This window comes from Monodelphis domestica, chromosome 4, assembly GCF_027887165.1.
Source record: "Monodelphis domestica isolate mMonDom1 chromosome 4, mMonDom1.pri, whole genome shotgun sequence".
Lineage (NCBI taxonomy): Eukaryota > Metazoa > Chordata > Mammalia > Didelphimorphia > Didelphidae > Monodelphis > Monodelphis domestica.
This window is the reverse complement of record NC_077230.1, coordinates 122484005-122495561: the sequence shown is the minus strand read 5'-3', so window position 1 is coordinate 122495561 and position 11557 is coordinate 122484005. Positions and strand designations below refer to the sequence as shown.

The window sequence follows — 11557 nt, the reverse complement described above, 5'->3', positions numbered from 1 at the left end:
TTTAGTCCCCCCAAAAATGTCCTAAGTGGTGACAAGAATAAAAACTGACAGCATTGCAATAACTTGCTGCCTCCTCCATGCCAGGGACTCTTCGTTATCCAGGAAGAGCTTAAGAGCAACCAAAGTACAAGAATCCACATGGATGGGGAAGAAAATGAAAGGCAAAACCAATGGGAATTCTTAACAAATCAGAAGTTGCTCCTCACTCTTAGCCTGCCACACAGTTCACTTTGCTGCATATGTTCAGGGATTGGCTTTTTGGGTGGGAGCCCATAGATAAGCCTCGGTCTACCAAAAAAGTGCCTGGGGGGATGGGAAAATCAAGCAGTCCTTCCAAACACTTGGGCCACAGGGTCCTATATGGGGCAGCTGTTGGCAATTAGTCTAGAAGAGGGTTGGTTTTTTTTTTCTCTCTCCAGAGCAAACCAATTAGCAATAGAGTATAAGAGCTGAATGGTAAGCCATTTGTTCGTATTCCCACCGTGGAATGGGCTTGTGGTTCAAGGGTTTAGCCCCTCAGTTCATGACTCCATCCTTCCTCTTCTCCATCTGCTTTGGGTAAGTTCTCTGCATTCTTGGGGTTCTGATGGGCCCCAGGAAGGTCTGTGTATGTCTTGTTTTTTGTATTTGTATTCCTAGTATTTGGTACATTATTTGGTATATGTTAAACTGCTTCATAGATGTAATTCATTCAGTTAAGTAGAGGCAAACCAGTGAAAAATCAGGAAATGGCCAAACTGGAACGACAGGGCTGCAAACAAACGAACCTGTTGAGTGTTTCTGTTCTCCTTATCCTAATTCTTCTTCTAATGGCTTTTAGGAAACATGCTCCTGACCTCATAAGGGGAACAGCATCTCCAAGAACTAGATAAAAAAAAAAGTCCCCATTTTGGGTTTAAAGCACAAGTTTGCCAAAAGGCAATGAGATTTCCTGAGTGAGATAATTCCAAGCATCACTTCATCCTTCCCCAACGTATATGGTATGGTTCTAATTGTGTTACTGTTGTGAATGTCTTAGGGCTATAAAGTAATAACAGCTAACATTTATAATTGTGCTTTGGGAAATGTCTCCTGTGGTCCTCACAACAACCCTGAGAGAGATGCTCTTACTATTCCCATTTTACAGTTGAGAAAACTGAAGCAGGCAGAGGTCAGGTGACCTGCAAGTAGTCACACAACTCTTTAGTGTCAGAGGCAGAATTTTCTAGACTCTAGGTCCAGTATTCTATCTACTGCCTCTTAGTTGTCAAATTCTCACAGGTACTGTTTTAAACTGTGATAGTCTGTGAAACAGTGGCTGCTTTTTAACTTCTGTCTTGTGTAACAACACAAGAAACGAAGAATGAGATTGCTTGTTGGTTCTGCCTGTTTCTTGCCATTTCATCTGAGTCTTGCACGAGGGGGTCCCCTATATCTGGAATGAATCCCCTGAATTTACTCACAGGTCTTCCTTTGCCTGTAAATCTGCTCAACCTTCCTTAGTTAGCTTTTGGAGGAGAAAACAAAAACATTGCTGCCAACATATCTTGTTACTAGCTTTCCTCCCTTCTAGTGTTTTTCTAGAAAGAATATGCCAGCCCATCTACCCCACCTTCACAGGATCTGGACTTTTTTTTTTTTAATATATTTTATTTGATCATTTCCAAGCATTATTCGTTAAAGACATAGATCATTTTCTTTTCCTAGGATCTGGACTTTTAAGCTGAAATAAATGTGAGTAATATAGTCTGACCCCTTCAACAGTATAGATGAATTGAAGCAAAAAGAAGCCTAAGGTTCTTGAAACCCACTTATTCCTCAAGCCCATAAACTTGACTTTCCTCCCCACTATGCTACTGAATCTTTTCTCTCAAAGGTCACTAATAGCTTCTCGATTGTCTAATCTAGCTGGGTGTCCTTGCTACGGTGTGTGTGTTAACCACTTTTATTGCTATTCTATCTTCTCTTGACTTCTAGGATACTAGTATCTTCTCGATCGCTTCTCTAATCATTCCTTTTCTGGGTTAGCTTACGCCTGCTCCCCAAGCCCATTCTAGATATCCCTCCTCTTTCCTTTCCTGTACCCATCAGCTTTCATAACATCAATTCTCACCTGATGTAGATAACTTGCAAATCCCTTCCCCGACTAATAGTGCTATAATTCCGATTAACTGCTAAACCACATCCAGCTGTGTTTCCCACAAGACTTCAAATTGAGGACCTTAATAAGTCCCTTTCTTCTCTCCCTCCCAGGCACTCAAACTTGAAACTGAAGTCTCCTTTCCCTTCCCTCTTCTTCACCACCATCTCCAATATCCAAGTATTGAGTGCTACCAGTTCTAGAATGTTAGTCCAGTAAATGCGACCTCGACAATAACCTCCTCCACTCAGTGTTGCCACTCTAGCTCAGGTCATCATCATTTGATACTTTGACTATAACAGCCCCTAACAAATCTTTCCTTTACACAGATATCAAATTAAATATTCCTAATCCACAGGTCTGACCAGGTCACTCCCGAATTGGAAAATCTTCAGTAACTTTGTCTTATAAGACAAAAGTTCAAACTGACATTGAGCCTTCCCCTCCTGACATCACCCACACAGAGGCACCCATCAACCTCTCCATTTGTGTATTTTATACTATTATTCAACAGGTCCTGTCCTGTTCTCCCTCCCTGCCCTCGTGCCTGGAGTGCCCTGTCTCCTCACCTGGAGCCCTTGAAAGCTGTCTTCCTTCTCTACCCCCTTAGTTGCCACATCTTCCTTCCATGAAGTCTTCCCTGACCTATTCCCTTCTTATCAAGCCTTAAATTATTTTAGCTACACTCTAGCTACAAAATGGGAGTATCCACCGATCTCCCAGAGCTGTTGTGAAGATAAAATTGTCTAGGTGTCTGATGTCCCTTGGCTGTCTCTCTGGATTGTAGAAGACAACAGTAGAAAAGGCAAGCAAGAGGGATAGAAGGCAAATGGAAGATGCAATGTCATTTTGACAGAACACGGTCAGTTTTCCTTGTAGGTAAAATACAGATAACTACATTAAGCCTGGATGGGGCAAATGAGAGTCAGACTAGCAAGGACAATGCCACGTATGCCACCAAAAGAACAGTCTATCTTCTTTGAAAGGCAATTGGAAGCCACTTAAGCAGGGCAGCTATAGAATTTGTTAAAATAGAAAAAGGCTGTGCCCCTGGGATGATGGTAAAATGGTTAGTCAGAATGACTAGTGAGCTACCCCCCAAGGGTATTTTCCTCCCTGCTGATGGCTGCTCTCTGGCCTTATTTCCCTGAAATGGAGGTACAGGTAAAGCAGAGGTCTATACCAGATTAGGGAACACCACAGGAGTGGAGAATGACAGCTGATTAGGTAAGGTTTTTTTTTTGTTTTGTTTTGTTTTAACAAAACCTGATCCTCCTGGAAGTCCTTCAGGTAACACCCCTTGCTGGAAGAAGATCAGTGACCCGAACCAGGACTTTGCTTAACCTGGGGGGAGGGGGGCACAATTTCTAAAGTATTAAAGGACCACTTCAGGGGGTTTGGGGGGGGGGCTGCTAGGAAAGTAAAGTTATAATACAGTAGCTTCTCTCCTGCAGTGCTTAATGCTTCTCTTCCCATTCTTGAGGAAATTTTAAAACTAAAAAATTTATTCCAACAATTTTCTCTCTCCATCCTTTGGATAGCAAACACATCAACATTATAAGTTATTGACTCCTGCTTCCCTAGCCCTTGCTTGATCTGCTGCAACCTGGCTCTGACACAGATGAATCTGGATCACTGAAAATGGATCTCTAAAAGTTACCAACCCAGCTAACCTTGCAAGTAAGTGGTAACTATATAGTGTATGGGTTTTTTAATTTCAGGGAAATGCTCCTCTGTCCCTCTTAAGAAATTACTTCCCCTACTTAAGTCATTGATGTCTAGAATTCCACAGATGCCCAAGCTTTTTCCTACCAAAATGGGCACTATCCCCAGAGGAGAAATTTAGAATGCCATCATTAAACATTTTTGTTGATGATCAGTTGTGGTCAATTCTTCCATGACCCTATTTGGGATTTTCTTTGCAATTGAAAACTGACAGATTTGAACTTGGGTCTTCTTGACTCCAGCCCTGGTACTCTATCTCCTAGGTGCCCCTCATTAAAAATATTTTAGTGTAAATGAGTTTACAAGATGCTTTCTTGAGAAAAGCTTTTGACAATGAAAGGATAAAGTAGGTCTGAGGAAGGCGGGAGTAAATGGTACCTGGAATTTGTAAAGATGATCTAGAAAGTAGAGATTTTGGTACTAAAGATAACTAATTGCTACTTGACAGTTTCACAGTGAGCCTGCCCTAATTGTCATTGACTCTTGTTAAATTCAATGGCCTTTTCTCAGTCTTCATCTTCATCTGTGTAATACTTAATGCTAACTTTTTTTTTTTACCCCTTACCTTCCATCTTAGAATCAGTATTATGTATTGTTTCCAAGGGAGAAGAGGGGTAAGGACTAGGCAATGGGGGTCAAGTGACTTGCCCAGGGTCACACAGCTGGGAAGTGTCTGAGGTCAGATTTGAACCTAGGACCTCCCATCTCTAGGTCTGGCTCTCAATCCACTGAGCTACTCAGCTGGCCCCTGCTAATTCTTTTCTGGGGCTTTCTTCCCCTGGCTTCTATTACATCCATTCTCCTGGTTTTTCCTCTTTGCTATCTTACTATCCTTTTTCTTCTTTGCCTCTTTTTTCCTATGTTTTAGCTGTAAAGATCAAAGTCTTCTTTGAAGCTGAATAAGTTAATCCTCTCCCACAGCTTTAAGTTTTACCTCCCAAAGATGACTCCTAAATCATTCCTAGCCCTGATCACCCTTCCATGTTCTAGCCCCATATTTATAGTTAGATGAGGTACTTTACTTAAGTCCCAAAATGGTCTCAAAACATGCCTCAAAGCCAAATTTATCTTCCTATATTTTTTCCATTAAATTTCCATTTGTTAATGGCACTACCTCTGCTAAGTCTCTCAAACTGGAAAGTTTGAATTCTAGTTTTCCTTGCCTTTTCAATGGGTGGAGGAAAGGGAGATATGGGGGGGGGAGATAATTTGGAACTAAAAAATTAAAATTGAATTTTAAAACTTTATTTCTCAATTTTCTTTTGTACTCAATTCTCCTTTATACTTTTAAAATCTCAATTGTCCTTTATATTTTGTTTAATTTGATAGAAAATGTTCTTTTTTTAAAATGACTCTATTCACTCCACCTCTAATTCCACTACTACCACCATAGTCCAACTCCTTATCAGTTACTAAGTTTATATAAAGGCTTCTCAAACCACTACCTAACCCGGTCTCCCCCTACCTTCAGCTTGTTTCCCTTTTAATTCTGCCTGAGATGCTACAATTCTGTCTATATTTCAACAAATCTGGATTTCATAACTACTAGGTAGTGACTAGCATCTCTTCTCAAAGACTGATAGGGTTTCCTTTTTACCTTCTAGGCAAAGCTCTCAAGGACCTAATTGTTAGAAATGGTCTAGCTACTTCCCATTCCTCAATGTCAAATATGGGTCTTCCAATAACAATCTTTGTTTTCTATCCTCTCCTCAATCGCTTGGTCATTCTAACCCCAAACTTGAATGTTGTTCCTTTTGTCTTCATTTCTTCTTTCTCTTCATCTATCCAAATGTTGTCCATCTTAGACAACAACAGAACAGAGACAACCTATCTCAACTTTGTACTTCACAGTAGGTGCCAATTACTGAATTAGAGGCACAGGTCCAGTTTTATTTGCTCCATTAAACCTGTCCCGATTATTCTAGCCCACATAGATCACTTCCCTATCCCAAACTGCCATAGCACAAGTGTTTAGCACTGTATAAATAACTGCAGGTGTTTTTTTAAAACTTTTCATCTTAGAATCAATATTTATTACTATTTATTGATTCTAAGGCAGAAGAGTAATAAGAGCTAGGCAATGGGGGTGAAATGACTTGCCTAGGGTGTCACAGCTAATCTGAAGTTAAATTTGAACCCAGGACCTTCCATCTCTAACCTTGGCTCTTTAGCCACTGATCTACTTATCTTCCCCCAAGTGCTTGATTTCTGTTTGTTTCACAGACATTAGTCTTATCCTCCCAACTAAAGTTGGGAATAGAGACTGCTGAGCTTTAGTGCCTAGCGTGGTGCTGGATACACAGGGAATACCCCCCAAAAGTGCTTGGTTTATACTATCATATCAACCTTTTATTTAGTAACTTGAAACTGAACCCATAATGTGAGAATTCATATGCTTTTGTAACCTTATATTGGACTCATTGCTGCACGTGTAGTTTTCCCAGCCTGGAAAAGAGGTTAACCCATGGTGAGGTCCAGGGAGAACGCCAGGGACACCAAAGGGCCCTATGTTGGGCAATGCTGGCCATGCTCTCATGGGCAGATCGTGTCCCATGAATGAAGACTGAATATAACCAGCTGGCCTCCAGGCAGCCCCGCTTTAGGAATCAACATTCTTTTATTCATTTTTGGCCAACTGAAAGAGAGACTTGCCTCACCAGAGCTGTTCCCTATTCCTAATCGTTATCAGACATATGCTCCTTAGGTGGTTTGTTAACCTGATATGTTAATTTTGTATGAGAATTGTAAAATCAGCCATGAACGTTGGGGGTATTTTTTGATTGTGTATAAATTGGTAACAACCCAAGACTAAACAGGAAAGCTAATGGCTAACTTGCCTAGAGTCTCCATTTTTGTTTTCAGTCCAAGCACTGAATTTATTTCCTTAGATCTTTGGTATTTTTTTAGGCTTTAAGTCAATCATAGGCTTATTCTCACTATGGCAACTTTTAGTTTATCCTTTTGAAATATAGCAAGAGGGTAGCTAGGTAGTACAGTGGATAAAGTACCAAGTGTGGGGTTGAGAGGACCCAAGTTCAAATGTAGCCTCAACACTTCGTAGCTGTGACTCTAGGCAAGTCACCCACAGTCACCTAGCCCTTGCCCCTCCTCTGTCTTACACTTGATACTAAGACAGAAGGTCATGGTTTTAAATAAATAAAACGAGAGTTCCCTGATCTTAGGAAGACCTGGATTCAAATTCTACTTCTAATACATAAGACCCAGCTTCTCATGGTCCCAAGAGTCTATAAAACAGGGATTCTTGAAGTTTTGTAGCATGTGCCTATCTGGCAATCTAAAGTTTATAGCCCATCTTCTCCCAATGGTTTTTTAAGTATGGTTAACAATGAAAATGAATTATATGGAAATAATTATCAAAGATTTTTTTCTAAAATGAGTTATAGAGGAGTTTCTAATCTGTATAGCTGAGAGTTTATACTCTAGCATCAGAGCTAGGTTAAGAATAATGATGAAATGGGGGCAGCTGGGTAGCTCAGTGGATGGAGAGCCAGGCCTAGAGAGAGGATGTCCTGGGTTCAAATCTGGCCTCAGATACTTCCCAGCTAGGTGACTCTGGGCAAGTAACTTGACCTCCAATGCCTAGTCCTGACCTCTCTTCTGATTTGGAGCCAATTCAGAGTATTGATTCCAAGAGAGAAAGAAGCAAAACTCTGGTACCTCTAACTATACCAGTCACGAGTAAGCAAGATAAAGTGCTACACAATGGAGAAGATTCTCTGGGTTACATCTATGGATTTCTGCTGTCTAAGTGGCCCTCTCCTCCCTTTAGGGAAAGGTGTTTAATCTGGTCAAATTGCCTTGGTGGGGATTCTCGTCAAAATATTGTGTACTTGTTCATTTCAGAACCAAACTAAATGAAGTCGGCTATATTATCCTTCAGGCTTGATATCACTACTTTCACATCTGGCTTGCAAATGAGCAGGAGGTTATCAAATGTTTGGCAAAACAATTATTTGAATCCTCAGCATTTGGTTTATAGTCAAGTTAATAAACTAAAGGTCACCTTTCTAAATCTTACTTCTCAGAACAGAGGACCATTCCCATTCATTAGCTTAGAAATAGATCGTGGAGAACAGCAGCAAGGAATAGTGGGTAAAGACTTAGATTCAAATCCTGCCTCCACTTCTTAGTATCTATGTGATTAAAGCATGGCACTTAATTTCTCAGGACTCCTATTCAACTCTGACCAACTCAATAGTTTTTCTTGGAGAGAGTTTCTTCACTGGGGAATTCTTTCAATGAATTCCTAGGTCAGCTTAAAAAAAATAGGATTATAGATTTCAAACTATAAATGACCGTAGGTTTTCTAGTCTAAACTCTATGATGCTCCTAGTTTTTTCAGATGTACCTTCTAAAGATCATCTTTTTTTAGTCAAGACTAACCCATGAGTTCATCCTTCACTTTTCAAAGAAGACTAATGAAGCAGCTCTTTTTGTGGTGGCAAAAACTGGAAACAGAGGGGATAGTCATCAATTAGAAAATGTCTGAACAAGTTATGTGATGGAATAGGGCTGTGCTGGGCAGAATAATGGAATGATTTCAGAGAAACATGTTAGGGTTCTGGTACAATGTGGTTTGGCTATGCCTGATCAAGCCAGTATAAGTTGAGGTGGCATGCAGCCCACAGGTAAGATTGAAATGAAGATATGCATGCTGAATAACCATAAAGTACACATTGTTATTTTTTATCAATCTAGAAATATTATCTAGATCTTCTCAGATCTTCTTATTTATATGAAAGACTGATCTGTGTTGAGATTCTCTGCAATCTGTAAGATAACTCAGATACCCTAGATCTGTGATGGCAAACCTATGGCATGCGTACCAGAGATGGCACACAGACCTCTCTGTGGGCATGCATGCCAAGGACCCAGTGTACCTTTCCCTGCAGCACAGAGTTAGCTGGACTGCTCCCCTCCCCTTCTCCCCAGTAGGAATTAGTCAACAAGTCTCTTCAAGACAGCATCCCTTACAGGATGTTTGCCCCACCCTATTCACTGACGTCTTTACTATCAACCAGTGCCTTTATTATTACAAAGTATTTTGGGGATTTGGGGATGTCTTTTGAGTTTGTACTTTTAAAATGTTCAAAACTGTAGTCTAGTGATTTAGGAATAAGTTTTATGAACCTAAGGCTTCTTCAGCTATTCCCCAATTTCTTTCATGATAGAGCAGTACTATTCTGTCTGGTTCTCCAAAGGATGGATGGATGGATTTGGAAACAACATGGCTTGCCTCTAATCATGAGAATAAAGTTGCCACAGCTCTAGCAGATGATCCAAAATTCTCTGATCATTCTCTTTATGACAAGGGACATTATAGCCGGTGGTAGCATTTTGTTTGCTATTTGGACAGAAAGATGATTTCAAATTCTATATCACCTATGAATAATAAAACCAGAGATGACTTTCTCTGTATTTTTAATGCCAGATTCCTGAAATGACTATGGAGAAATCTAATGACAGAGCTTGATTGAAAATACACTGGCATTCATGCATTCATATGACAATTTTGGCTAACATGATAACTATACAAAAGGATAACAACACAAGTTCTTTCCTCAGGAATGAAACAATTGAGTGAATTTGTTACTTAGTCTGGTAATCCAGTCAAAGCCTAGCTGGATTTTTTTTTTCATTGAAAATAATTCAAAGGAAGATTTCAAGATAAACCCAAGTGATTCCCACCCCTCTTGTCCAGACTACTGCAACCACCTCCTCAAACCAGTTGTTAGTCAATACTGAGCAAAGGATGCTAAAACCAGAGTGAACCTTTGTGTATGCTAATGATGTTCAGCTTCATTGGCCATCATGGAAGTTTCCCCTGTCTCCCCAACTCCAGTCCTCTAAATCCTACGTCCAAAAAGTGCGAGGTGTCCCAATAAGTGATCTAAATTTTTATACTGTCATCAACTAGCAGCACCTGTATCCTAGGACAAGACTATAAAGTGTAAAGCCCTTTAAAAAAAAGGATTTAAAGATGGTCTTATGGACCACTTGGGCTACTAAATACTCTAATGAATTTTGCTTTATCTCTCTAGACAAGCTGCTTCAGACAAGCGTAGAAGCCACTCTTGATCTTTGGAATGAAGTCCACAGGGAGTCTCAACCTGTATCTTCATACTGAGTGGGTTGGATGATGCAAATGTATATGGTCTGTCCTTGGCAAACAAAGTGCAACAAGTTGAGCATTAATTAAGTCTTGGATTATAAGAGTATTAGAGAACAATGTTTTTTTGCAATGCAACAATCATGGTATTAGAGCGATTCTTGAGGTTGGGGATCATAGTATGGGAGAAGTCAATTTCTTTGATCTTGGAGATTGTGATTATATGATGACTACAGCTGTGCTAAGGTAACCTTGGTGTATCTGACAGTTCATATGAATTGTCCTCTAATGGACTACACTTTTGTATTCATCAAGGAAGATCTGGTGAAGCAATTCAGTCAGCACCTCTGCAAACAGTGGAGGCTGAGAGCCCTTTTTCATGATTAAAGGTCATGGAAACATTTCTTCACAGGAGACCCAGAATAATTCTAAAAGTTCTTATGCCATTAAAGAAGTTCATACATTTTGTGATCTCTTCATACCCTTTCTGCCATAGTATATTTATATATTATTTTTATGTATATATTTATATTTATTACACATTTATTATATAATTATATATTTATTTTATAATATATTATTATTTTTATTTATTTTTATTATTTATTTAAATATTTTTATTTAAATTTTATTATTACACATTTATATTACATATTATATAATTACATATTTATTTTATATTTTCATTTATTATTTATTTATTGTTAAATATTTTAATTTTAATTTTTATTACATATTAATTATATATTATAATTTTATAATATATTATTTATTTTGTTGTTTATTATTTTTTAAATATTTCATTTAAAATTATTTTTATTTAAATATCATTTATTTATTACATATTAACTTTAATATGTAATATATATGTAATTATATATTTATATAATATATTTTATTTCTTATTTTTTATTTATAAATTATATAATTATATGACTAATGTGTAATAAATATAAATATTTAAATAAAAAATAATATAAATATATTATGCATGGTTCTGTTCTGAGCTCTTTACAATTATCATCTCCTTTGATCCTTAAAACAACTCTGGAAGGAAGGTGCTATTATCCCTATCTACAAATGGGGAAACTGAGGCAAAGAATAGTTAAGTGACTTGCCCAGGGTCCCAGGGTTAGTAAGTGTCAAATTTTAACTCTGATCTTCCTGACTCTAGATCTGGCTCTTTATCCACTTTACAGCCTAACTGTTCCTATATAATATATTAACATGTATATTTTATATATTTTAATTATATTTTAATATACTTATATATTTCATATTGTTTATAATTATAATTAAAGTAGTTAAATATAAAACGTTTTATATTTATTTATATCCTAGTATAGTTATAGTACATACTCCATATACCCTATATGTATTTGTATACTATATATCAGTGATGGCTAATCTTTTAGAGATGGTGTGCCGGGCACCACCCCCACCTCCAGATCAAGCACTGCACCTACCCACCCCCGGAGACAGTGCCATGCCTCCAACCCCACTTGCTTCCCCCCTTACCTAAAACAGGGAAGGAAGGAAACACTCCCATTAGGCTGCTAAGCAGAGGTTTGGGTAAAGTGAGG

The 11557-nt window shown here is 38.5% G+C and overlaps 1 long non-coding RNA gene across 2 annotated transcripts; it reads left to right on the top strand.

Moving 5' to 3' along the window:
* Positions 1-457: 457 nt before the first annotated feature.
* LOC103102269 (uncharacterized) lies at positions 458-10621 on the top strand. 2 transcript variants are annotated; one of them, XR_467367.2, is made up of 4 exons: positions 458-558; positions 821-980; positions 3661-3799; positions 9907-10621. It is a non-coding gene; the product is annotated as an uncharacterized LOC103102269 (long non-coding RNA). The 2 variants fall into 2 exon arrangements; XR_008918244.1 differs by lacking the exon at positions 821-980 and having other exon boundaries at positions 462-558.
* Positions 10622-11557: the final 936 nt, after the last annotated feature.